Here is a 25,865-nt window from a genome sequence, read left to right on the forward strand (position 1 = left end):
TGTCTAACTCTTTGTACCTCATGGACTGCAGTCTGCCAGGCTTCTCTATCCATGTGATTTCCCAGGCAAGCATGAAACATATATGCAATGATAATCCCATAGAGGAGGAGAGAGAAAGGGGTAAAAAAACATAATAACTGAAAACTTCCCAAATCAGATGATGATTATTGATGTATACATCTAAGAAACTCAAATAATAACAACTAGGTTATACCTAGACATATCACAGTCAAGCTGCTACCGGCCAATGACCAAGAGATGATTATTGATGTATACATCTAAGAAACTCAAATAATAACAACTAGATTATACCTAGACATATCACAGTCAAGCTGCTAACGGCCATTGACCAAGAGAAAATCTTGAAAGCAGCAAAAGAATAGTACTCATCACATACAGAGGAACAACAGTAGGATTATTAACAGCTGACCTCTTATTAGAAATAGCATAGGTGAGAAAGGAGTGGAATGACAAAGCACTGAGAGAAAAAGCTGTCAACCAAAAAGTTCACCTCCAGCAAGACGATCCATCAAAAATGAAAATAAGACTGCCCTGCTGGCTAAGATACAATGATAAAGGAAGGTATTTACACTGCAACCTCAAATCAACTGACAAAAAAAGAACAAGATATGTGAAACAATGATTCACAAGACACTGAGAATCAGGTAAAAGAGAACAATGATCCTGGAGAGAATAAAAATGGTTCAGGTGAACCCAGATTTTTCCATAAGATGATACAGATGCTGGCTGAACTTCTTGGCTAACACAACACATGTTTATTCTAATATATGTGCTAAACATATGTAAGTATAAATTACATATAAAATATATACTATATGCTATAAACTATATGGGCTTCCCTTGTGGTTCAACTGGTAAAGAATCTGCCTGCAATGTGGGAGATCTCAGTTCCATCTCTGGGTTGGGAAGATCCCCTGGAGAAGGGAATGGCTACCCACTCCAGTATTCTGGCCTGGAGAATTCCATGGACTGTATACTATAATAACAAAAGGTTCCTGCCTGGAGGTAGATTCAAGGATGTAGCAGAGACAGGATCAATCAGGCAAAGGTTCTGGTTCAGGTTCAGGCTCCAAATTTGGAAAGGAGTACGTCAAGGCTGTATATTGTATTCTTTCTTGTTCAACTTATATGCAGAGTACATCATGAGAAATGCCAGGCTGGATGAAGCACAAGCTGAAATCAGATTGCCGGGAGAAATATAAATAACCTCAGACACAGAGATGACACCACCCTCATGGCAGAAATCAAAGAAGAACTAAAGAGCCTCTTGATGGAAGTGAAAGAGGAGAGTAAAAAGTTGGCTTAAAACTCAGCATTCCAAAAATGAAGACTATGGCATCCAGTCCCATCACTTCATGGCAAATAGATGGGGAAACAGTGGAAACAATGACAGACTTTATTTTCTTGGGCTCTAAAACCACTGCAGATGGTGACTGCAGCCATGAAATTAAAAGTCGCTTGCTCCTTGGAAGAAAAGCTATGACCAACCTAGACAGCATAGTAAAAAGCAGACACGTTACTTTGCCAACAAAGGTCCATCTAGTCAAAGCTATGGTTTTTCCAGTAGTCATGTAGAGATCTGAGATTTGGACCATAAACAAAGCTGAGTGCCAAAGAATTGATGCTTTTAAACTGTGGTGTTGGAGAAGACTCTTGAGAGTCCCTTGGACTATAAGGAGATCCAACTACTCCATGCTAAAGGAAATCAGTCCTGAATATTCATTGGAAGGACTGATGTTGAAGCTGAAACTTCAGTACTTTGGCCAAATGATGTGAAGAACTGATTCCTTGGAAAAGACCCTGATGCTGGGAAAGACTGAAGACAGGAGGAGAAGAGGACAACAGAGGATAAGAGGGTTGGATGGCATCACTAACTCGATGGACATGAGTTTGAGCAAGCTCCAGGTGTTGGTGACAGACAGGGAAGCCTGGCATGCTGCACTGCAAGGGGTTGCAAAGAGTCAGATATTACTGAGCAACTAAACTGAAATGAATGTGCCCAGATTGTCCAGGTAAGAACAACAGAAGGAATAATATGCATAGATGGAGAGACAGCCAGCAGTCTCAACATGGTACCCTTCCATGTTCATCTGAGGGAACTATAGGAGGTCAAGGTTAAATTGATCATGTAGAATAAAAATGATAGAAAACAGGTAGAAATCTAGATCTGTGCAAAAAAAAAAAAAAAGAAAAGAAAATTGCAAATAGTAACAACGTGGGTTATTATAGTTTTTTTCTCATGAAATAAAGCTCTCTAAAAGTTAACAAAGAATCAATGAAACAAATCAAAGATGACACAAATAAATGGAGAAATATACCATGTTCATGGACCAGAAGAATCAATACAGTGAAAATGAGTATACTACCCAAAGCAATCTATAAATTCAATGCAATCCCTATCAAGCTACCAACGGTATTTTTAAGAGAACTAGAATAATTTCACAATTTGTATGGAAACACAAAAAACCTCAAATAGCCAAAGCAATCTTGAGAAAGAAGAATGGAACTGGAGGAATCAACCTGCCTGACTTCAGACTATACTACAAAGCTACAGTAATCAAAACAGTTTGGTACTGGCACAAACACAGAAATATACATCAAGGGAACAAAATAGAAAGCCCAGAGATAAATCCATGCACCTATGAACACCTTATCTTTGACAAAGGAGGCAAGAATATACAATGCAGAGAAGACAATCTCTTTAACAAAAGGTTCTGGGAAAACTCATCAACCACTTATAAAAGAATGAAACTAGAACACTTTCTAACACCATACACAAAAATAAACCTTAAATGGATTAAAGATATAAATATAAGACCAGAAACTATAAAATTCCTAGAGGAAAACATAGGCAAAACACTCTCTGACATAAATCACAGCAGGATCCTCTATGACCCACCTCCAGGAGTAATGGAAATAAAAGCAAAAATAAACAAATGGGATCTAATTAATCTTAAAACCTTTTGCACAATGAAGGGAACTATAAGCAAGGTGAAAAGACAGCCTTCAGAATGGGAGAAAATAATAGCAAATGAAACAACTGACAAAGAATTAATCTCAAAAATATACAAGCAGCTCCTGCAGCTCAATTCCAGAAAAATAAATGACCCAATCAAAAACATAGGCCAAAGAACTACACAGACATTTCTACAAAGAAGACATACAGATGGCTAACAAACACATGAAAATATGCTCAATATTCATTATCAGAGAAATGCAAATCAAAACCACTAGGTACCATTTCACTCTGGGCAGAATGGCTGCTATCAAAGTCTACAAACAATAAATGCTGGAAAAGGTGTGGACAAAAGGGAACCCTCTTACCCTGTTGGTGGGAATGCAAACTAGAACAGCCACTATGGGGAACAGTGTGGAGATTCCTTAAAAAACTGGAAATAGAACTGCCATATGACCCAGCAATCCCACTGCTGGGCATAGACACTGAGGAAACCAGAATTGAAAGAGACACGTGTACCCCAATATTCATTGCAGCACTGTTTATAATAGCCAGGACATGGAAGCAACCTAGATGTCCATCAGCAGATGAATGGATAAGAAAGCTGTGGTACATATACACAATGAAATATTATTCAGCCATTGAAAAGAATACATTTGAATCAGTTCTAATGAGGTGGATGAAACTGGAGCCTATTATACAAAGCAAAGTAAGTCAGAAAGAAAAACACCAATACAGTATACTGCTGCTGCTGCTGCTGCTGCTAAGTCACTTCAGTCGTGTCCGACTCTGTGCCACCCCATAGATGGAAGCCCACCAGGCTCCCCTGTCCCTGGGATTCTCCAGGCAAAAACACTGGAGTGGGTTGCCATTTCCTTCTCTAATGCACGAAAGTGAAAAGTGAAAGTGAAGTCGCTCAGTCGTATCTGATTCTTAGCGACCCCATGGACTGCAGCCTACCAGGCTTCTCCATCCATGGGATTTTCTAGGCAAGAGTACTGGAGTGGGGTGCCATAACATGTATATATGGAATTTAGAAAGATGTTAACGATGACCATATATGTAAGACAGCAAAAGAGACAGATGTAAAGAACAGTCTCTTGGACTCTGTGGGAGAAGGTGAGAGTGGGATGATTTGAGAGAATAGCATGTGAGTGAAGTTGCTCAGTCGTGTCCGACTCTTTGCGACCCCATGGACTGTAGCCTACCAGGCTCCTCAGTCCATGGAATTTTCCAGGCAAGAGTACTGGAGTGGGTTGCCATTTCCTTGAAACATGTATATTATAATATGTGAAACAGATCGCTAGTCCAGTTTTGATGCATGAGACAGGGTGCTCAGGGCCGGTGCACTGGGATGACCCTGAGGGATGGGATGGGGAGGGAGGTGGGAGGGGGGTTCAGGATGGGGACACATGTACGTCCATGGCTGATTCATGTCAATGTATGGCAAAAACCACTACAATTTTGTAAAGTAATTAGCCTCCAACTAAAATAAGTTAATTAATTTAAAAAAAGTTAACAAAGAATTTATTACATGTATGATATAAAGATATATAACTATTATAGCATATACTGTGAATAGTATAACATTCTTAATATGTATGCCACCAATTATGTAAGAGGAAAAATATGAAACCACAGGCATACATCATTTAATTGTGCTTCACTTTACTGAACTGTAAAAAAAGATACTCATTTTTTACAAACTGAAAATTAGTGGCAATTCAGAATGGAGCAAGTCTATTGATGGCATTGTTTCAACAGCATTTGTTTACTTTGTATCTTTGTGTTACATTTTGATAATTCTCATAATATTTCAAATGTTTTCATTATTTATTATATTAGTTATAATGATCTGTTCCCAGTGATCTTTGATGTTACTCTTATGATTTGCTGAAGTCTCAGATGATGGTTAGCATTTTTAAGCAATAAAATATTTTTTTAAGTAGGCTATGCACACTATGCTTTTAGACATGATGCTATGACACACTTAATAGACTACAGGGTAAGCATTACGTTTATATGCACTGGGAAACCAAAGAATTTTGTGTGACTAGCTTTACTGTGATATATGTTTTTTTGCAGTGTTCTGGACTAAACCTGAAATATCTCCAACACATGCATGTATTCCGTGTTATGTTCTAATATATTTTATGGATAGTGGTCATTATTATTTGAAGACAGGTTTCAATAAATATTTATATTTATAACATATAATAGCATATACATTGGAATATGTACTATGTAATGTAGTATATATGTATAAGTAGATTTACAATGGGTACATATATACTGTATTATGTATTACTGGATTGGCCAAAATGCTCACTTGAGCTTTTCCATAAGATGTTATAGATGTTGGCCAAAATTTCTGGCCAACCCAATACATATTTATTCTAATATATATGCTAAACTTACATATCAGTATATATAACATATAAAACATATGTAACTTACTATATGCTATAAGCTATGTATTAAAATAATACCAGAAAGATTTGTAGCTAATAATCCAACAAATTGGACAAAATTTTTTAAAACATTCAATTCAAAATAAGGCAGGAAAATAAGTACACAGGAGAAAAGAAAAATAAAACAAATAGAAATCAAATAGCAAAATGGTCAATTTAGACTCTGCAATATAAGTTATCATATGATATGTAAATGGTCTATACATCTAATTAAAGGTATAGATTGTAAGACCAAATATGATGCAAGACACACTATTGACTACAACAGGCACAGTTCAACAATGACATGTCTAGTTTAAAGTAAAAGAAAAGAAAAAGATCTCCCATAATAAAGCTTTTTTTTTTTAACTGGAGTGGCTATATGAGTATCAGAAAAATATATTTCAGAACAAAGGATATCAGCAGGGACAAAGAAGGTATTTCATAACAGTGAAGGGTGAATTAATTCATCAAGAAGACATAACAACCCTAAATATTTATGCATGAAATAACAGAGTTCTTACATGAAGAAAAACAAGGAATAGTCAAAGAATTCAATACTGATAAGTGACAGAATAGTGGACAATAGGCTTTAGAATAGGTGAATGCTATGGATGGGTTTTAATATATATTTAGCGAACAGTCTAGTCAAAATCAGCAGAATTCAGTCTTTTAAAATATAAAGGAAGCATTCACCAAGACTGAACAGATCTGTGCCATAAAAAGTCATAATCAAATTAAAAGAAATAAAATCAAACAAAACAAATAAAATCAAACAAATGTTTTGTTTGAACTCAATAAAATTAAAAATCTATAATATAAAGATATCTGGAAAGGTCAAAATCAGGGTCAGTTGTAACAATATGGAAAGTTAAGTCTCCCTTGGACTGCAAGGAGATCCAACCAGTCCATTCTGAAGGAGATCAGTCCTGGGATTTCTTTAGAAGGAATGATGCTAAAGCTGAAACTCCAGTAGTTTGGCCACCTCATGCGAAGAGTTGACTCACTGGAAAAGACTCTGATCCTGGGAGGGATTGGGGGCAGGAGGAGAAGGGGACAATAGAGGATGAGATGGCTGGATGGCATCACTGACTCAATTGACATGAGTCTGGGTGAACTCCGGGACTTGGTGATAGACAGGGAGGCCTGGCGTGCTGCGATTCATGGGGTTGCAAAGAGTCGGATACAACTGAGCGACTGAACTGAACTGACCTTGAGTGAAAAACACTTCACGGTTCAGTATTGCTGGAGACATGCAAACATTAATTGCATCTAATAGAGAGGTTTTAATAAATAAGGAAATTACTTCTAATCTATAACATGGGGAAATATAGTCTTCCTTTCTACATGATAAGCTGATTACGGCAAAAAAAAAAAAAAAAAAGATTATTGCTTTTTTTCTTTCCACTCCTCTTCCCATTGGGTACCCAACAGAATACTTTACATAAAGTAATAAGTGAACTGAAAGAGAATTCAACTATAACTATTCAGAGTTTATGATCTTATTTTTTATGGGCAGATAATAGTGGATAATGGTCACTATAACCCAGAAAAGTCAATAAAATACTTTATGATTAAGCCTTTATATTCTTGAATTCAGAAGCATCAAGGAGGGAATCAAGATGATGATCCAAAGATTATCCAAGGAAATAAGAATCTTGTCATTTCCATTAGCTTGGACATATGCCAGAGCTATACAGAATCATTCAGTAATAGCGCAGGGGAAAGGGAGAGAAAAGACCGACAGACAGACTCACCTGTGGTCAGAAAGGAGCACAATCAAAATGTTAAATGCTCACAGGAAACATAAATATTAGGGCATTTTTAGGGCTGTTATTTAATGTCACTAGAGTTTGTGGAACAAGATGGAAAAGACAGAAAATGAGAAAGGGAGAGAAGATTAAAAAATTAAAGAAAGCATTGCTTATTCAAAATTGCCAGCTAGAAAATAGGCATTTTCATATACTGACTATGTTATACAGGGCAGAGCAAGGCCAAGAATAGCAGAACGTGGGCTACAATGCATCAGACAGACTAAAGCTAAAATTAGCAGTAGAGAAAACTATATGCAGTTTTAAAAGGAATGAAGAAGTTTTCATGTACTAATAATCAAAAAGGGCAGAACTGTGTTTATAGGATAGCGTCTCACATATATGAGATGGGGAGATTACTCTATCTCTTGTTATATTATTTTGATTTTTAATCCTTTCCATGTATTACCTATTCAAAACAACAAATTTCACACACACGGGTTCCCAGTTAAAAGGTAAACCTCCCTGATCATTGTATTTGCTTTGTATATGCTTCATTCTTCACATTTCAACATTAATCATGAATATAAGATTCAGTTGAAGTTTTAAGTCCATAGATCTAGCAAGGCTCAGAAAATGGTAGGAAATAACAACAACAACCACAGGAAATGTTTCCTGCTTATGTCTGGGTGACATGCCTCAGTATTTATGAGCCTGTGTGTATAAACTCAGCCTTCCCAACCCCTGCCCACCCCAGAGAGTTGCCTTTGCTGCTTGGTGTGAAAAACTGGCACAACAAATACAGAGGCAAAACCAAAGACTCTTGCAGGTCAGGTTGATTTACTTTGAGAGAGTACAGTTCCTGAAGAAAGGTATATAATTTATCCAGAAGTTGAAGAAACCACTGAGGAAGAAGGGAATTAGCATAATCAGCTGTTTGCATGGAAAGAGGGATTGTTGCCATGAATGCTTTTCTTTTCTTGCTCAGTTAACAGATTAGGGATTTAGTATTCTTTAATTTTTCTTTTTTGAACCCTAAGAAGATACACACACACACACACACACACACACAATTATATATGTAGTACATTACAATGACAAAATGAGAAAACATTATGTGAAAGTGCTTTATAAACAAATACAGAAATATTTTACATATATACAAGTATATAAAATATATCCAGACATATACATAGAGACATAGAGATACAAAATAAACATATAGAAATAAATGTAATAAATGCAAATAAAGAAATTAATATAATATTTTCAAATTGCAGTGCTGGAGAAGACTCTTGAGAGTCCCTTGGACAGCCAGGAGACCAAACGATTCAATCCTAAAGGAAATCACCCTGAATATTCATTGGAAGGACTGATGCTAAAGCTGAAACTCCAATATTGTGGCCATTTTATATGAAGAACCAACCCAAGGAAAAAATCCTGATACTGGGAAAGACTGAGGTCAGGAGGAAAAGCGGGCGGTGGGGGGGGGGGGGGGGGGGGGGGGGGGGCGGGGACGGGGGCTGGATTGGTGACAGAGGGTGAGATGGCTGGATGGCATCAATGACTCAACTGACATGAGTTTGAGCAAACTGGGGGAGATGGTGAAGGACAGGGAAGCCTGGTGTGCTGCAGTCCGCAGGGTCTGACACAACTTAGAGACTGAACAACAACAATGATATTTTTTAATTAATTTATTTTAATTGTAGGCTAACTATTTCACAATAGTGTAGTGGCTTTTGCCATATATTGACATGAATCAGCCATGGGTGTACATGTGTCCCCATCCTGAACCCCCATCCCACCTCCCTCCCCATCCCATCCCTCAGGGTCATCCCAGTGCACTGGCCCTGAGCACCCTGTCTCACGCATCATCAAACTTGGACTGGCGATCTGTTTCACATATGATAATATACATGTTTCAATGCTAGTCTCTCAAATCATCCCACCCTAGCCTTCTCCCACAGAGTCCAAAAGACTGTTCTTTACATCTGTGTCTCTTTTGCTGTCTCACATATAGGGTTGTTGTTACCATCTTTCTAAATTCCATATATACGCATTAATATACTGTATTGGTGTTTTTGTTTCTGACTTACTTTGCTCTGTATAATAGGCTCCAGTTTCAGCCACCTCATTAAAACTGATTCAAATGCATTCTTATTAATAGCTGAGTGATATTCCATTATGTATATGTACCACAGCTTTATCCATTTGTCTGCCGATGGACATCTAGGTTGCTTCCACGTCCTAGCTATTATAAACAGTGCTGTGATGAACATTGGGGTACACGTGCCTCTTTCAATTCTGGTTTCCTTGGTGTGTATACCCAGCAGTGGGATTGCTGGGTCGTATGGCAGTTCTATTTCCAGTTTTTTAATGAATCTCCACACTGTTCTCCATAGTGGCTGTACTAGTTTGCATTTCTGCCAACAGTGTAAGACGGTTCCCTTTTCTCCACACCTTCTCCAGCATTTATTGTTTGCAGACTTTCTGATGGCAGCCATTCTGACCAGCGTGAGATGGTACCTCATTGTGGTTTCCATTTGCATTTCTCTGATAATGAGTGACGTTGAGCATCTTTTCATATGTTTGTCAGCCATCTGTATGTCTTCTTTGTAGAAATGTGTTTAGTTCTTTGGCCCATTTTTTGATTGGGTCATTTATTTTTCTGGAGTTGAGCTGCATGAGCTGCTTCTATATATTTGAAATAAATTCTTTCTCAGTTGCTTCATTTGCTATTATTTTCTCCCATTCTGAAGGCTGTCTTTTCACCTTGCTTATAGTTTCCTTCATTGTGCAAAAACATTTAATTAGGTGATCCTCTACAAAGAAAACCCTAAAGACTCCACCAGAAAATTACTAGAGCTAATCAATGAATATAGTAAATTTGCATGATATAAAATTAACACACAAAAATCCCTTGCATTTCTATACACTAACAATGAGAAAACAGAAAGGGAAATTAAGGAAACAATTCCATTCACCATTGCAACGGAAACAATAAAATACTTAGGAATAAATGTACCTAAAGAAACAAAAGACCTATATGTAGAAAACTATAAAACACTGGTGAAATAAATCAAAGATGACACAAATAGATGGAGAAATATACCACATTCATGGGTTGGAAGAATCAATATAGTGAAAATGAGTATAATACCCAAAGCAATCTATAGATTCAATGCAATCCCTATCAAGCTACCAATGGTATTTTTCACAGAACTAGAATAAATAATTTCACAATTTGTATGGAAATACAAAAAACCTCGAATAGCCAAAACAATCTTGAGAAAGAAGAACAGAACTGGAGGAATCAACCTGCGTGACTTCAGACTATACTACAAAGCTACAGTCATCAAGACAGTATGGTACTGGCACAAAGACAGAAATATAGATCAACGAAACAAAATAGAAAGCTCAGGGATAAATCCACGCACCTATGGACACCTTATTTTTGACAAAGAAGGCAGGAATATGCAATGGAGAAAAGACAATCTCTTTAACAAGTGATGCTGGGAAAACTCATCAACCACCTGTAAAAAAATGAAACTAGAACACTTTCTAACACCACACAGAAAAATAAACCTTAAATGGAGTAAAGATATAAATGTAAGACCAGAAACTATAAAACTCTTAGAGGAAAACATATGCAAACATTCTCTGACATAAATCAGAGCAGGATCCTCTATGACCCACCTCCCAGAGTAATGGAAATAAAAGCAAAAATAAACAAATGGGACCTAATTAAACAGCAGTATTTTATATAACAAATATATTTAAGGTGATACTTATAAATTTATTAACTTTGTTACAATGTCCTAATGTGAAAAAAAAAAATGTGAAAGCGTAATAGAGAAGCACTTTTTGTATTCTATAACAAGTTAATCACTAAAGGGATGCTGCCTGTAAGCCTAAATTACACATAATGGCCAGTTTCTGAGAATCCTGCCTCTTAGGTAATGAGCTTTAAGCTAAAACACCTTTGTTTCACTCACAGGACACATTCTAACCAGGCCCACCTATGACTGGCTACAGGTGGGAGGAATCCACACACCCCCTCTGGAGACTGATGTGAACCAGTAAGTGTTTGACTTCTTCCCTCCCTTTTTAGTATAAGAAGAGCCCGAACTCAGGAAGATGGTGTTTTGAGACAGAAGCCCACTATCTTCTTGGTTTCCTGGGCTTTCTGGATAAAGTTGCTATTCCTTTCCCCAACAATTCGTCCCTCAAGACTCATCTCTCAACCACTTGCATGTCATGGGGTGAGCAGTATGAGCTTAGATCCAATAATGAAAGTGCTTTGTACATAGTATTTTCCTCATCTGGTCATTGTAACAAATTTTAAGCATTCTTTTTCTCCCAAGTTTAACTGAGAAATTATTTATTTTTATAAGATTCCATATGTAAGTGAAGCACAGTATATCTGTCTGTGTATACTTTCACTTAGCATACTGCTTTCTTGGCCCATTCTTTTTGTTGCAAATGGTAGAATTTCCTCACTTTTTTTTACAGCTGAATAGTATTCCATTGCATGCATGGAACTCCCTTCAAGTTACTGTTTTCATTTCCTTTGGCTATATTCCCAGAAGTAAAATTGCTGGATCATAAGGTAGTTCCAGTTTTAGTTTTTCTGAGGAAACCCCATGCCTTTTTCTGTAGTGGTTGTGCCAGTTCACATTCACACCAACAGCATCCAGGTGTTCCCTTTTTTCCACATCCTCACCAACACTTGTCTTTTTGTTGATGGTAACTCCAACAGGCATGAGGTGATATCTCATTGTGGTTTTATTTTGCATTTACCTGATGATTAGTGTGGAGGAGGAAATGGCAACCCACTCCAGTACTCTTCCCTGGAAAATCCCATGGACAGAGGAGCCTGGCAGGCTGCAGTCCATGGAGTCACGAAGACTCAGACACAACTGAGCGACTTCACTTTTCACTTTCATGCATTGGAGAAGGAAATGGCAACCCACTCCAGTGTTCTTGCCTGGAGAATCCCAGGGACGGGGAAGCCTGGTGGCCTGCCGTCTATGGGGTCACACAGAGCCAGACACGACTGAAGTGACTTAGCAGCAGTGGCAGCAAATTAGTGATGCTGAAAATCTTTGTATGTACCTGTGACCTTTCCTATGTCTTTGGTGAAATGCCTATTTCAGTCCTTTGCCCATTTTTTTTAAATGAGGTGATTTGTTGTTTTTGCCATTTAATTGTGTGAGCCCTTTATAAGGAAAAAACTTTCATGTTTAAGATAAGGAAGCATGATCAAATAGTTTAATGACCTGTTCAATACAACACAGTTAACAGTCAAGGAGAATTTAGTCCATTCATTCATTCACTTATGTATTCATTTGCTCATTTATTCATTTATGTATTCATCTGCTCATTCATTTGAGAGCTTTCCAGTGACAAAGTGCTGTTATTTTTGAGGCCACAAAGACAAGCACAGCCTCTGCCTTCAGGGAGCTCACATTCTGGCAGAGGACAAAGTCAGACATCATGTGTTTTTGGAGAAATGTGGGTCAGGACACAGGAAGCACACAGTCCTCAAGTTCGGTGCTGCCGAGTGAGCTGGCATTTTGGACAAGGTCACTGAGGTCTGCTCTGGGAGGTCAGCCAGTATTCCCAGGGAGGGACAGACAGGGGAGTGCCTCCTGCAGAGGAGTTTATCGAGCATGAAAGGACTGATGCTTCTGATGGACAAGACACAACCTGTGCCACCAGAGAAGTGATGGAAGACATTCTGCTAGGCTGGGGCATCCATTCACAAAAACCTTTATCTTCAAAGGCAATCTCTGCCTTTTGCTCTCAAACTCCTGTGAGCAAACCACCTGGGATGACCATTCAAATTCTCTGGGACCACCTGGGGATTCTGATTTTGACTATGCAACCGAAGCAACTCTTGCAAAGTACATGGGTTGAGGGGAGACTGTGGATGAAAGCAGCCCCTCTGACAGGGGACAGAGGGGACAGCAGGTGACAGAGGGCACATCGGCCAGCCTGGCTCTGCCACCACCCGGTCCCTGCAGGTCCCTGTTCAGCCCTCCTTCAAATGTCTGCAAAGGGATGGTCTGTGCCCGGGAAGTCGTTCCCAAAACCTCGATTTTTGTTTGTAGTGGAATTTTTGTTGTTGTTCAGAAACATGACACACAATAAAAATAGTAGACAAATAGCGAAGAGTTGGGTGACTCAGAGGTGAAAAGAAAAAGCACTCGTTTCTCCTCCACTGCTCATGTGGAATACTTCTGTGACTGGTTTTGTGGGTGTTCCCCACACCAATCAATTCTCCCATTCTCCAGACAAAAGCTGGGTGACCTAGGATTCAATTTAGCTCTGACACTATCTACCCCAGGGTTCACACAGACGCCACCAGTTAGGAGCTTGGTCTCAAAAGACCCCTCCCAGCTCAGAAGCCCTTCCTCAGGTTATCACATGCACTTCTGATCAACCAGCTGTAAACCAGGGTTCTCACAACCATTCTTTGGGTTCAAAAATTTGCTAGGATGGCTCACAGAACTCAGGGCAGCACTACTTATGTTTACCAGCTTATTATATAATAAAGGCAATGACAAAGGATACAGATGAACAGTCAGATGAAGGTGACTAGGGCAAGTCTGGAAGGGCCCAGAATGTCTGCTCCCACGGAGATGCAGTACTCCAGTACTCTTCCCTGGGAAATCCCATGGACAGAGGAGCTTAGAGACAACTTAGAGACTAAACAACAACCCTCCCAGTACATGGATATGTCCACCAACCCCAAAGCTCTTGGAAAGCCATTTGGTTGGTTGGTTTAGTCGCTAAGTCATGTCCAACTCTTGTGGACCCCACAGATTGTAGCCTGCCAGGCTCCTCTGACCATGGGATGGATTCTCCAGGCAAGAATACTGGAATGGGTTGCCATTTCCTCCTCCAGGGGATCTTCCCAACCCAAGAGTCAAACCCAGGTCTCCTGCATTGCAGGCAGATTCTTTACCAATTGAGCTATGAGGGAAGCCCATAATTTAGAGATTTTTTAGAGGCCTCATCACATCAGCATGATTAATTATTAACTCAGTTTCCAGCCTCTTTCCCATCTCTAAAGGACAGAGGTGAGACTACAAGTCCTAAGTTTTAATCACACCTGATTTTTCTTGTGACAGTCCCCACGCAGGAGTCATCAGAAGTCAGCTCATCTAAACAAAAGATGCTTTTACCACCCAGGAAATTCCAAGGAATTCAGGAGCTCTTGTCAGGTGATCCTATCACACCCATGGCTCAGAAAATTACAAAGGTTTTAGGAGCTCCATGTCAGGAACCAAAATCAAAGACCAAATATTGGCATAAAATGGGTGTACATGTGTGCTCAGTAATGTCTAACTCTTTGAGACCCCATGGACTTAGCCCACCAGGTTCCTCTGCCAATGGGATTCTCCAGGCAAGAATACTGGAGTGGGTTGCCATTTCCTACTCCAGAGGATGTTCCCAACCCAGAGATAGAACCAGAGTCTCCTACATTGGTGGGCAGATGCTTTACCACTACACCACCTGGGAAGCCAGCAGAACATGGAAACAGAGACAAACATAATATTTCCCAGGAAGGAATTCTAGATGCTCTCCCAGATCTACTCCCTCCTGAGAAAAAGAATGCTCAGGAAGAGCCCCAGAGCACTGCCACAGATGATAAACTATGGAGTTAATGGAAGACATGGTCTCCTGCTAACTCTTCAGCAGTTGAAGCAAGAATAGGTTTCAGAATATAGCACAAGATACAGACGTACATTAAAGAGACGGCACAGTTGACAAGTTCCCCCACAAGCCTTCAAGGGACACTATCCAGAGTCAGGCTGATGATGCCCCAAAGTGTAACTGCAATTTTTTATTCACAAGATAACACTTGCAGATACCCTGAAGATAATCTTAAAATGAGGTACTCCCCCCCCAAAGAAACAAGTCTCCAGGTCAGACGCCATGCCCACCTTGCTCATCACTGTACCTCCATCACAGAAATCCACGTATGGCATTTTGTAGCTTCCTAACGAGTGGCTTTGGAATGACAAGATGCAATGAGACAAAAATTAAGAGCAAATACATTCAAACTAAAATGTATGACAGGGAAGTAAAAGTGGGAAGTCTAAAATTATTGTATTACATATCCACTGTTCTTACGTGGGAAGGAACGAGTCTATGAAAGAAAAAAAAAAGGATAAGCAAATAAAATAAAGAATAAACAACTCAATGTAATTTTCACCCTGGAGTCTATCAGCCCCTCCAAGAAACTGGGGGGACATTAGATTAAACTGTATCTTACAAAATGTGTCTGAAAATATCCCCAGGAAATGCCACAAGAAAAATGGGCCTCACACATGCACCTCTCACTCACATGCATCTGTAAGTCAAAGAGCTGATAAATGATGGAGTCTCTGACCTGCTTCAGACTTTCTCATTGAAAGTGATGAATTGGGGAAGGAGAACAGCTGAGACATGGCTGGAATTAGTTAGTACCTAAGCTGCATATTTTAGAGTTGATATTTACTTTGACCTACAAGAGCAGCCTTGACCATCCTTATTCATTAACACATTTCCTTCAGGGGCTCAGATACAAATCCTAGGAGGTTTTGTTTTGTGGTGGGGGGGGGAGGGAGGGAGTTAGCAATAACAAGTAAAAATGTATTTGGTCATCCCTAAAAATTATGAAGAGCCTGTAGAAAAGAGAAATGACTTACAACGGCAACCACAGGGAGACTTGATACCATGAAGGAGTTAAGACATGTAATAATAGAGGAAACAGCAGGACTTGCAAGGCCAGTTCCCCTTGTTGATCCATCACCTGCCGTGTGTCTGATTTAAGAAACTCTACAGGTAGCGAAAGAGCACTGATAAGCACAAACAGATGATAAGGTATCGATATATGAACACTGGGATAAAACTCACAAATCAATACATTTTGACTTCTTCCTAAGTGTAGAGTGCCCAGAGTAGCAGAGCTTATGGTGATTACACAGTAATTGTTAATACATTTTGAATCACACGATTCTGATGTAATCACACGATTCTGATGTAATCACACGGTATTAGCCGAGGTTCCCTTGCAGCCAGCATGGAGCTGATGCTTAATATATACTGATGACTCAATGAATAAAGATGAATGACTTAAAATGGAAAAAATACTGAAGTACCCTGTGAAGAAATATTGGAATTAATTGAGATAAATGCTGTCACAGCTACTATCTATAAACAATTAACAGCTGTGTTCATCTAACTTTCTGTGCTTCAGAGTTTTTAAAGCAATCAAAACGAACTATCAATACTTTTGTTGTATAAGCCCATGTTGTATAAATTATTTTAGTCACTTAAGTATTTAAGTTCCTGTTCGTCTGGCTGTCATTCAATAGTTTGTCCATTGACTCATGTCCGTATTCCTCTATTCACTAGTTCTTTCAGGCATTCATTCACACATACTTGCATTTTTCATAACTTCCACTCTTCACCCTGTCTTTCTCCTTCTATGTCCCTTCCCTTCTTGACTTCTCTGGGAAATGCTGCAAATCTGTCTCCTGTTTTTTCTCTATTGTGCTTTCAAAGTAGAAAGTCCCCCATTAAATTGTAGCCACTTTCCCTCACCACAAGACTTTGCCTGGAAGACCCCATGAAAAACTTTCAGAGCAGTTAAGCCCAGAATTGCTTATTTGTTTGCCATCTTCTTAACCCCTTGGTGGCTCAGCTGGTAAAGAATCTGTCTGGAATGCAGGAGACCCAGGTTCTATCCCTGAGTTAGGAAGATCCCCTCGAGAAGGGAATGGCTATCTATTCCACTATTTTTGTCTAGAGATTTCCAAGGAGAGAGAAGCCTGGTGGGCTACAGTCCATGGGGTTGCAAAGAGTTGGGCACAACTGAAGCAACTAATGTTTTTCTTAACCCCTTAAGAAGAGCTTTTGAGACTTATCTCTGTTTCTATGAACTATGATAAATATCATGTTAATCACAACATACATGAATTCATAGCTACTGAAAAATAACAGAAAAGAAGTTCATATCAAACTTAGAAAAATAAAGAAAGGATGCCAACTCAAATAAATGTCAAATTATCAGAAGCAGTATGGAAAATGCAATCATCTTCCTTTCCTCGCATTTATCAATATATTCTACTGAGTGAAAAAAAAGAACAGTTAGCCAATAGTGCTAATAGGAAATGTGTAACACCAATGACACTATCCTTTCTGAGCATGGTGATAAGATGACAATTCTCAGGGCTCCTGTCTCCATCCTTGACTGCTTTTCACTTTAACTATTAAACTGGTATGTGTTTCATACTTACTTATTCTTCTGGGTTTCAGAATCTGCATACATACTGGACTTGCAAAAAAAGAAAAAATCATTTACCTGCAGAAAATTTATTCCCACACTATGCCCACATGGATTCTTAGAATATTTCATTTCATAACTGTGGACTTTAATGAATGGGCATAGAAGATTTCTAAGCAAAGAAATAACAGGGTTGTCTTCTAGGAAGATTTTGAAGCACAATGTGTTTCTCTAGATGTGGGATGAATTTAAATTATGTTTAAATCATTGATGTACCTAATTCATAAAGGTTTGTGGGATGACATTGCATTACAGAGGACTATTTGAAACTACTAATACCTTATATTTGCAGAGTGCTTCATAGTTGAAAATACTTTTTGTTATCTTACTATATCTTTTGGAGAAGGCAATGGCACCCCACTCCAGTGTTCTTGCCTGGAGAATCCCAGGGATGGGGGAGCCTGGTGGGCTGCCGTCTATGGGGTCGCACAGAGTCGGACACGACTGAAGTGACTTAGCAGCAGCAGCATTAAGTGGGTAGCCTAATCCTCATTTATAAATACAGAATAAGTTTCAGTCATCAATGTTTTCATATACATTACAGTTAGGAGATTTAGGACCAGAATCCAAAGAGTGAGAAGATCTCATGTGATATCAATGATGTCAGTATCAATGGCTCCATTACTTTAATGTCAGGGAACAGGAGACACTGGAATTAACAGCAAATAAAGAAAAGTAAAATTTAAAGATGCAGGTGTGTGCATGCTAAGCTGCTTCAGTTGTGTCCAACTCTGCATGACCCCCATGGACTGTAGCCCTCCAGAGGCTCCACTGTCTATGGGATTCTCCAGGCAAGAATACTGGAGTAGGTTGCCATGCCCTCCTCCAGAGGATCTTCCCAACCCCAGGAACAAACCCATGTCTCTCGTGTCTCCTGCTTTGGCAAATGGTTCTTTACCACTAGCACCACTTGGGAAGCCCTAAAGATGCAGCTACCTAAACTTAAAGCATTTAAATAGGGGCAACTCATTGCTTCTACTTCTGTTCTAATCAAACACTTAATTTCACTTTAAGAAAAAAGAATAGGGTCAACTTAGCATTTTGAGTGGGAGATCACCAGGAGGGAATCACCCAGGACTCTGGGCAGGGACAGTGTCTTCTCCCTCAACTCTCCAGCATATTGACGGCAGATCATGGAGATTCTCAGTCTCCATAATCACACGAGCCAATTTCTGACAACATTTTACAATCTATACAGATGAGACAGAGATACAGAAATGATTTTATCATAAAATGACTATATATGCAAAATACATAGATGATTATATATAAATAATATAGATGAGTATATATGATACATGTAAATCATACATACATACATGATTCATTATAAGTAATTGGCATTTTTAAAGTTTTTAATTTTTATTTCAGATTTAGTGTAGATAATTGGCATTTATACACACACAAACTGTTTAGTCCTGTTTCTCTGGAGAACCCTAATACCCTCTCCCCTACTCCAGCCTGAAATATTTACATACATTTCATGTTTGGTGGCTCATAGGGTAAATAATCAGTCTGCAATGCAGGAGACATGGGTTCGATCCCTGGTCAGGGAGATCCCCCGGAGAGGGGCATGGCAAACCACTCCAGTATTCTTGTCTGGAGAATCCCATGGACAGAGGAGCCTGGTAGGCTACAGATCATGGGATCACACACAGTCAGACACGACTGAGTGATCAACACTTTCACTTTTTTTTCCCCCAACTTTTTACCACATCCAGACCTACGTGCATATCTGTGCCCTCTGCCCGGCCCCACTGCCAAAGTCTTAGTGCACAACTAGGCAGTCCATAACCGTACATGTACCTGTCCAGCTGCGATCGTTTAGGAACCAGAGGGAGGGGAAAGGGCATGGCACCTCAGGGTGGACAGCGGCCCCCGATTCATTCCTTCACCAGGCTCTTACACAGCGGACTCGCGCGTCTGGCATGTCTCTCCGCCTCCCGTCTCATTTTACCCTCCTCCTTCGCTGGTTTACTTCCTCGAGTTTCAGTTTCTGCACTATACTCATGGGGTTCCTTCCTTTGCTGACATTTTGGCCTCCAGGATCCCCACACGTGACCTCAACAATTGAATTACATGGAGCAGTTTATACACACTCATCCTAAAAACAGGTAGTCAGCTTAGAGCAGTAGATATATTTATTTTTAGTTGTTACTGTTCTTAATGCAAAGAAATAGATGAAAACAATAGAACAGGAAAGACCAGAGATCTCAAGAAAATTAGAGATGCCAAGGGAACTTTTCATGCAAAGATGGGCTCAATAAAGGACAGAAATGGTATGGACCTAACAGAAGCAGAAGATATTAAGATGAGGTGGCAAGAATACATGGAAGAACTGTACAGAAAAGATCTTCACGACCCGGATAACCATGATGGTGTGATCACTCACCTAGAGCCAGACATCCTGGAATGTGAAGTCAAGTGGGCCTTAGGAAGCATCACTATAAACCAAGCTAGTAAAGGTGATTGAATTCCAGTTGAGCTATTTCAAATCCTTAAAGGTGATGCTGTGAAAGTGCTGCACTCAATATGCCAGCAAATTTGGAAAACTTAGAAGTGGCCACAGGATTGGGAAATGCCAGTTTTCATTCCAATCCCAAAGAAAGGCAATGCCAAATAATATTCAAATTACTGCACAATTGCACTCATCTCACATGCTAGCAAAGTAATGCTCAAAATTCTCCAAGCCAGGCTTCAACAGTACGTAAACTGTGAACTTCCAAATGTTCAAGCTGGATTTAGAAAAGGCAGAGGAACCAGAGATCAAATTGCCAACATCCACTGGATCATCAAAAAAGCAAGAGTTCCAGAAAAACACGTACATCTGCTTTATTGACTATGCCAAAGCCTTTGACTGTGTAGATCACAACTGTGGAAAATTCTGAAAGAGACAGGAATACCAGACCACCTGCCCTGCCTACTGAGAAATTTGTATGAAGGTCAGGAAGCAACAGTTATAACTGGACATGGAACATCAGACTGGTTCCAAATTGGGAAAGGAGTACATCAAGACTGTATATTGTCACCCTGCTTGTTTAACTTATATACAGAGTACATCATGAGAAATGCTGGGCTGGATGAAGCACAAGCTGGAATCAAGATTGCCAGGAGAAATATCAATAACCTCAGATATGCAGATGACACCACCCTTATGGCAGAAAGTAAAGAAGAGCTAAAAAGCCTCTTGATGAAAGTGAAAGAGGAGAGTGAGAAGTTGGCTTAAAACTCAACAGAAGTGCTCGCTTCGGCAGCACATATACTAAAAATTGGAACGATACAGAGAAGATTAGCATGGCCCCTGCGCAAGGATGACACGCAAATTCGTGAAGCGTTCCATATTTTTCCCAGTGAGGAAAAGAGCAAAGAGAGGAATCAACCTGTTGTTGAATAAAAATGTTTTGAGATGGGAAAAAAAAAAAAAAAAAACTCAACAGAAAACTAAGATTATGGCATCTGGTCCCATCACTTCACAGCAAATAGATGGAAAACAGTGGAAACAGAGAGACAGACTTTATTTTTCTGGGCTCCAAAATCACTGCAGATGGTGACTGCAGTCATGAAATTCAAAGACGCTTACTGCTTGGAAAAAAGTTATGACCAACCTAGACAGCCTATTAAAAAGCAGGGACATTACTTTGCCAACAAAGGTCCATCTTAGTCAAAGCTACGGTTTTTCCAGTAGTCATGTATGGATGTGAGAGTTGGACTGTGAAGAAAGCTGAGCACCAAAGAATTGATGCTTTTGAACTGTGGTGTTGAAGGAGACTCTTGAGAGTCCCTTGGACTGCAAGGAGCTCCAACCAGTGGATCCTAAAAGAAATCAGTCCTGAATATTCATTGGAAGGACTGATGGCAAAGCTGAAACTCCAATATTTTGGCCACCTGATGTGAAGAACTGACTCATTTGAAAAGACCCTGATGCTGGGAAAGCTTGAAGGCGGGAGGAGAAGGGGACAACAAAAAATTAGATGGTTGGATGGCATCACCGACTCAATGGACATGAGTTTGAGTCAACTCCAGGAGTTAGTGATGCACAGGGAGGCCTGGCGTGCTGCAGTCCATGGGGTCACAAAGAATGAGCAACAGAGCAACTGAACTGAACTGTTCTTACTAGTGTCAGTTGGCATCTCAATATAATTTTAGTTGAATCAAGAATTTTGAAAACATGTTTCAATTAAAACATACTTTTGTTTTGTCAGCAACAAAGTTTTAAAAATCACAAATCATTAGATCTCAATTAAGAGTACGAATCTTTGAATGTGGTAATGCTAACAGCTAGCAGCCACAAAAAAAAAAAAAAAGGAAAGAAAGAAAACAATTATTCCCCAAGCCGAGGCTCACGTTAATACAAGAGCTGAATACAAGTACAAGTTTAAATGAAGGAAGAAAACTTCTTTAATCTTACTTATAGGTAAACCTATAAAACTCAAAAGGTATCCCATCCCAGAGAATTTTCATTGCTTAAAACAGATTTTTTTTTTAGAACTTTTATTATGTCCTTAAATATTTTAAGTGATTTGAATTTCAGTTATGTTTATCAATCTAAAAAATTTCCACCCATTGATTTTTAGATGATGGCTTGAATTAAGATGATACTGAGTCATAGTCAATTTGTAAATATGTACCTATAACACAATTTTCTTTTAAAAGTTAGTAACATGTAGATTAGCCAACTGAAAAAAGCTAACTTGCTTTTATCAGCACATTTTTAAATAACAGCTAATCAAAGAGTAGACATTCATTTGCTCTGAACAAAAAACACTTGCTTCATTAAACAACATGTCGACAGTTCACATGATAAATTTAAATAACAAATACAAATTCTGCAAGCACATTAAATGATAACGAGAGGCAAAAGAACATACTTTTGAAAAAGGTGATTTCTTTATGTAGATAATTTTATCACATTTACTTGAAATACACATGAAAGAGCACTGATGTTGAATAAGTTGTTACAGAAACCCAACTTTAATTTCTATTATAATACTATCAAAAGAAAAAGACTGTGAGTAGCAGATGAAGAAGAGGAAATAACAGATCAAATAAACTTAAGTTCAAAGGGTAAGCAAAGTATTCAAAGAACACTTTCATCCCTAAAGATACATTTTTGTTGAAACAAGATAGGAAAAAGAGTTACATGTATTAACCGCTCAATTGAAATTTGAGTACCCTATTATTGAAGATGGGCTTCCCAGGTGGCACAGTGGTAAAGAACCCTCCTGACAAGCAGGAAAAGCAGGAGATGTGAATTCGATTCCTGGGTCAGGAAGATCCCCTGGAGAAGGAAATGGCAACCCACTCCAGTATTCTTTCCTGGAAAAGTCCACGGACAGAGAAACCTGGTGGGCTACAGTTCATGAGGTCACAAAGAGTCGGACACTACTGAGTGCACACACGCACATTACTGAAGATCTCTTCCTCCATCCACTGCTTCCAGAATAAATCACATCTTTTTAGCAAGATATAAACACTTTGCTTCCTAATATGATTTCAGTGAAAACTGCAAGAATCTCAAGTGTCTTACAACAGTGAAATCTCTAGTTTGTGAAGCGGTTTTAAGCTCCAGGAGATGGTGAAGGACAGGGAAGCCTGGCGTTCTGCAGTCCATGGGGTCAGAGTCGGACATGATGTTGGACATGACTGAGTGACTAAACAACAACAAATTCCAAACAAAATGTTTAATTTATGGAGAGAATTCTTGTGCCTTTTTATTGCTTTTTAATATTATTGACAGAACTTAACTAGCACATAATAACCCATTTGTTTTCTGAGCTCCTGAGTTACCCAAATCAGCTAATAACTAACTTGTAGTGAAATTCTTATAGGTTATTTCATTTCTATCAGTTCAGTTCAGTCGCTCAGTCATGTCCGGCTCTTTGTGACCCCATGGACTACAGCACGCCAGGCCTCCCTGTCCATTGCCAACCCCCAGAGCCTACTTAAACTCATGTCCATTGAGTCGGTGATGCCATCCAACCATCTCATCCTCTGTTGTCCCCTTCTCCTCCCGCCTTCAATCTTTCGCAGCATCAGGGTCTTTTCAAATTAGTCAGTTCTTCACATCAGGTGGCCAAAGTACTGGAGTTTCAGCTTCAGCACCAGTCCTTCCAATGAACACCCAGAACTGATTTCCTTTAGGATGGACTGGTTGGATCTCCTTGCAGTCCAAGGGACTCTCAAGGGTCTTCTCCAACACCAAAAAGACAAGACACTGAAAGTTGAACTCCCCAAGTCAGTAGCTGCCCAATATGCTACTGGAGATCAGTGGAGAAGTAACTCCAGAAAGAATGAAGGGATGGAGCCAAAGCAAAAACACACCCAGTTGTGGATGTGACTGGTGATAGAAGTCAAGTCTGATGCTGTAAAGAACAATATTGCATAGGAACCTGGAATGTCAAGTCCATGAATCAAGGCAAATTGCAAGTGGTCAAACAGGAGATGGCAAGAGTGACCATCAACATTTTAGGAATTAGCAAACTAAAACGGACTGGAATGGGGGAATTTAACTCAGATGACCATTATATCCACTACTGTGGGCAGGAATCCCTTAGAAGAAATAGAGTAGCCATCATAGTCAATAAAAGAGTATGAAATGCAGTACTTGGATGCAATCTCAAAAACTACAGAATGATCTCTGTTCGTTTCCAAGGCAAACCATTCAATATCACAGTAATCCAAGTCTATGCCCCGACCAGTAATGCTGAAGAAGCTGAAGTTGAACGGTTCTATGAAGACCCAGAAGACCTTCTAGAACTAACACTCAAAAAAGATGTCCTTTTCATTTCATTTCTATAGTAACTCATTAAACTGGTTTCTGCAAATGTCTTCTCCAATGCCAGAAGCCAACTTACTGTATAATAGAAAAAAAAAAAAAAAAACTGATTCCTTATTAGATTTGTTTCTTTTCTTTAAACTTTATGCTTACTCATGCAACTCTGATTTAAGAATCATTCCTCAGAAACATGCTAGCCATCACAATCTGTATGTGTTCCAAAATCTCAGAGGCTTAACATAATAGGTTTACTTGTTTCCCACAAGAAATTCAAAAAGAGTGTCCATGGTTGTCAGGGAGCCTTCCATCTAGTCATGAGAAGACCCTGGATCCTTCTGTTTCAGAACGTCCTCTAGGGTTCAGTCAGTGCATTTGGCCAATAGTTGGAAAAATCAGATCCATCACTTCTAGTCCATTCTACTGTGTGGAAATCAGCTATATGATGCGCACCCCTGAGAAGGGAGTATAATATGTACAGTAACTGTATGACCAGAGAAGAAAGAAGTGTAGTGGACAGCTAGACAGTCACTGATACACAAGTGACTTGCCTGCTCTTCCTTGTGTTTTAACCTCTGAAGAGGTGTTATATTCCTTTGGCCCATACATAAGGACTCACAGGGGAACACAGCACAGAAACTATACTTTAGCATTTTACTTCTAAATTGTTCAACAATTACTTTCCTCAGTCTTCATATACTTTCTTAAAAATTTGAGTTAACACTCAAAATCCTCTCCCATGAGAAATGCAGTTGCTGTCACTCATCAAGATTTCCCACAGATGCATTGGTTTTTGGTCTGTTTGCTTTTAGAAACTGTCAAAGAAATTTGTTCTGTGAATGTATTTGCTTCAAACACACCTCTGTTCCAGCAGCTGCATCAGCCTTCATCTCGTGAGCCAGATCTGCACCCAGCTCTCTGCAGGCCCCTGAACCTTGGAGGCACACCCCCCTGTTCTCAAGCCAGGTCAGAATGACTTCACCTCAGGTTGGGTTTTCACTCGCTGCCTCATAAAGCTGTCCTCGATGTAATTTAGGAACCATCTGATGGCTGCAGTTATAACCCAGCAGATGTCTAGGTAGTTACAGCCCCCTGGAGCATGGTGCCGTACAATTTGGAACTCTGAAAGTGCTCCAGTATTTTGCACTGTTGCTATTTGCTTTGCCCCAAGGGACTCCAGCAGATGCCACAGATGCCCCTGGCATTTCTTCTCTCATCTCCATTCTTTATATACTCTAACACCCAATAATTTTCTTTTTATGAACCAACTACAGTCCCTTGGCAATACCAGTCAAAACAGCATCTTGAATGTAACTAATCCCTCCTCAAGAGGTGAAAAGGCTTCATGCGTGACGTATTCTCAATATGTTACACGAGACACAAAAGATGAGGTTGCTTCATTATACTGAACCAGCATTTTGAGAATTCAGAAGGAAAATAGCACTCTTATAATCTAATAATATTAAAATTTAATATTATGCATGCAATAATATTAAAGTTTATGTACTCTATTTCAACCTTCAAAATGAGAATTCATAGGGAAAAAAAAGTAATTTGGATTTTTAACAGAGGCAAC

General features: G+C 39.3%; 1 non-coding gene across 1 annotated transcript; it reads left to right on the forward strand.

Annotated features, from left to right (window-relative positions):
• The first annotated feature begins 20,755 nt into the window (after positions 1-20,755).
• Positions 20,756-20,863, forward strand: LOC113885100. The gene has a single exon (XR_003509141.1). It is a non-coding gene; the product is annotated as a U6 spliceosomal RNA (small nuclear RNA).
• The last annotated feature ends 5,002 nt before the right edge of the window (positions 20,864-25,865 follow it).

Source organism: Bos indicus x Bos taurus, chromosome 27 (assembly GCF_003369695.1).
Source record: "Bos indicus x Bos taurus breed Angus x Brahman F1 hybrid chromosome 27, Bos_hybrid_MaternalHap_v2.0, whole genome shotgun sequence".
In the NCBI taxonomy this organism is placed as follows: Eukaryota; Metazoa; Chordata; class Mammalia; order Artiodactyla; family Bovidae; genus Bos; species Bos indicus x Bos taurus.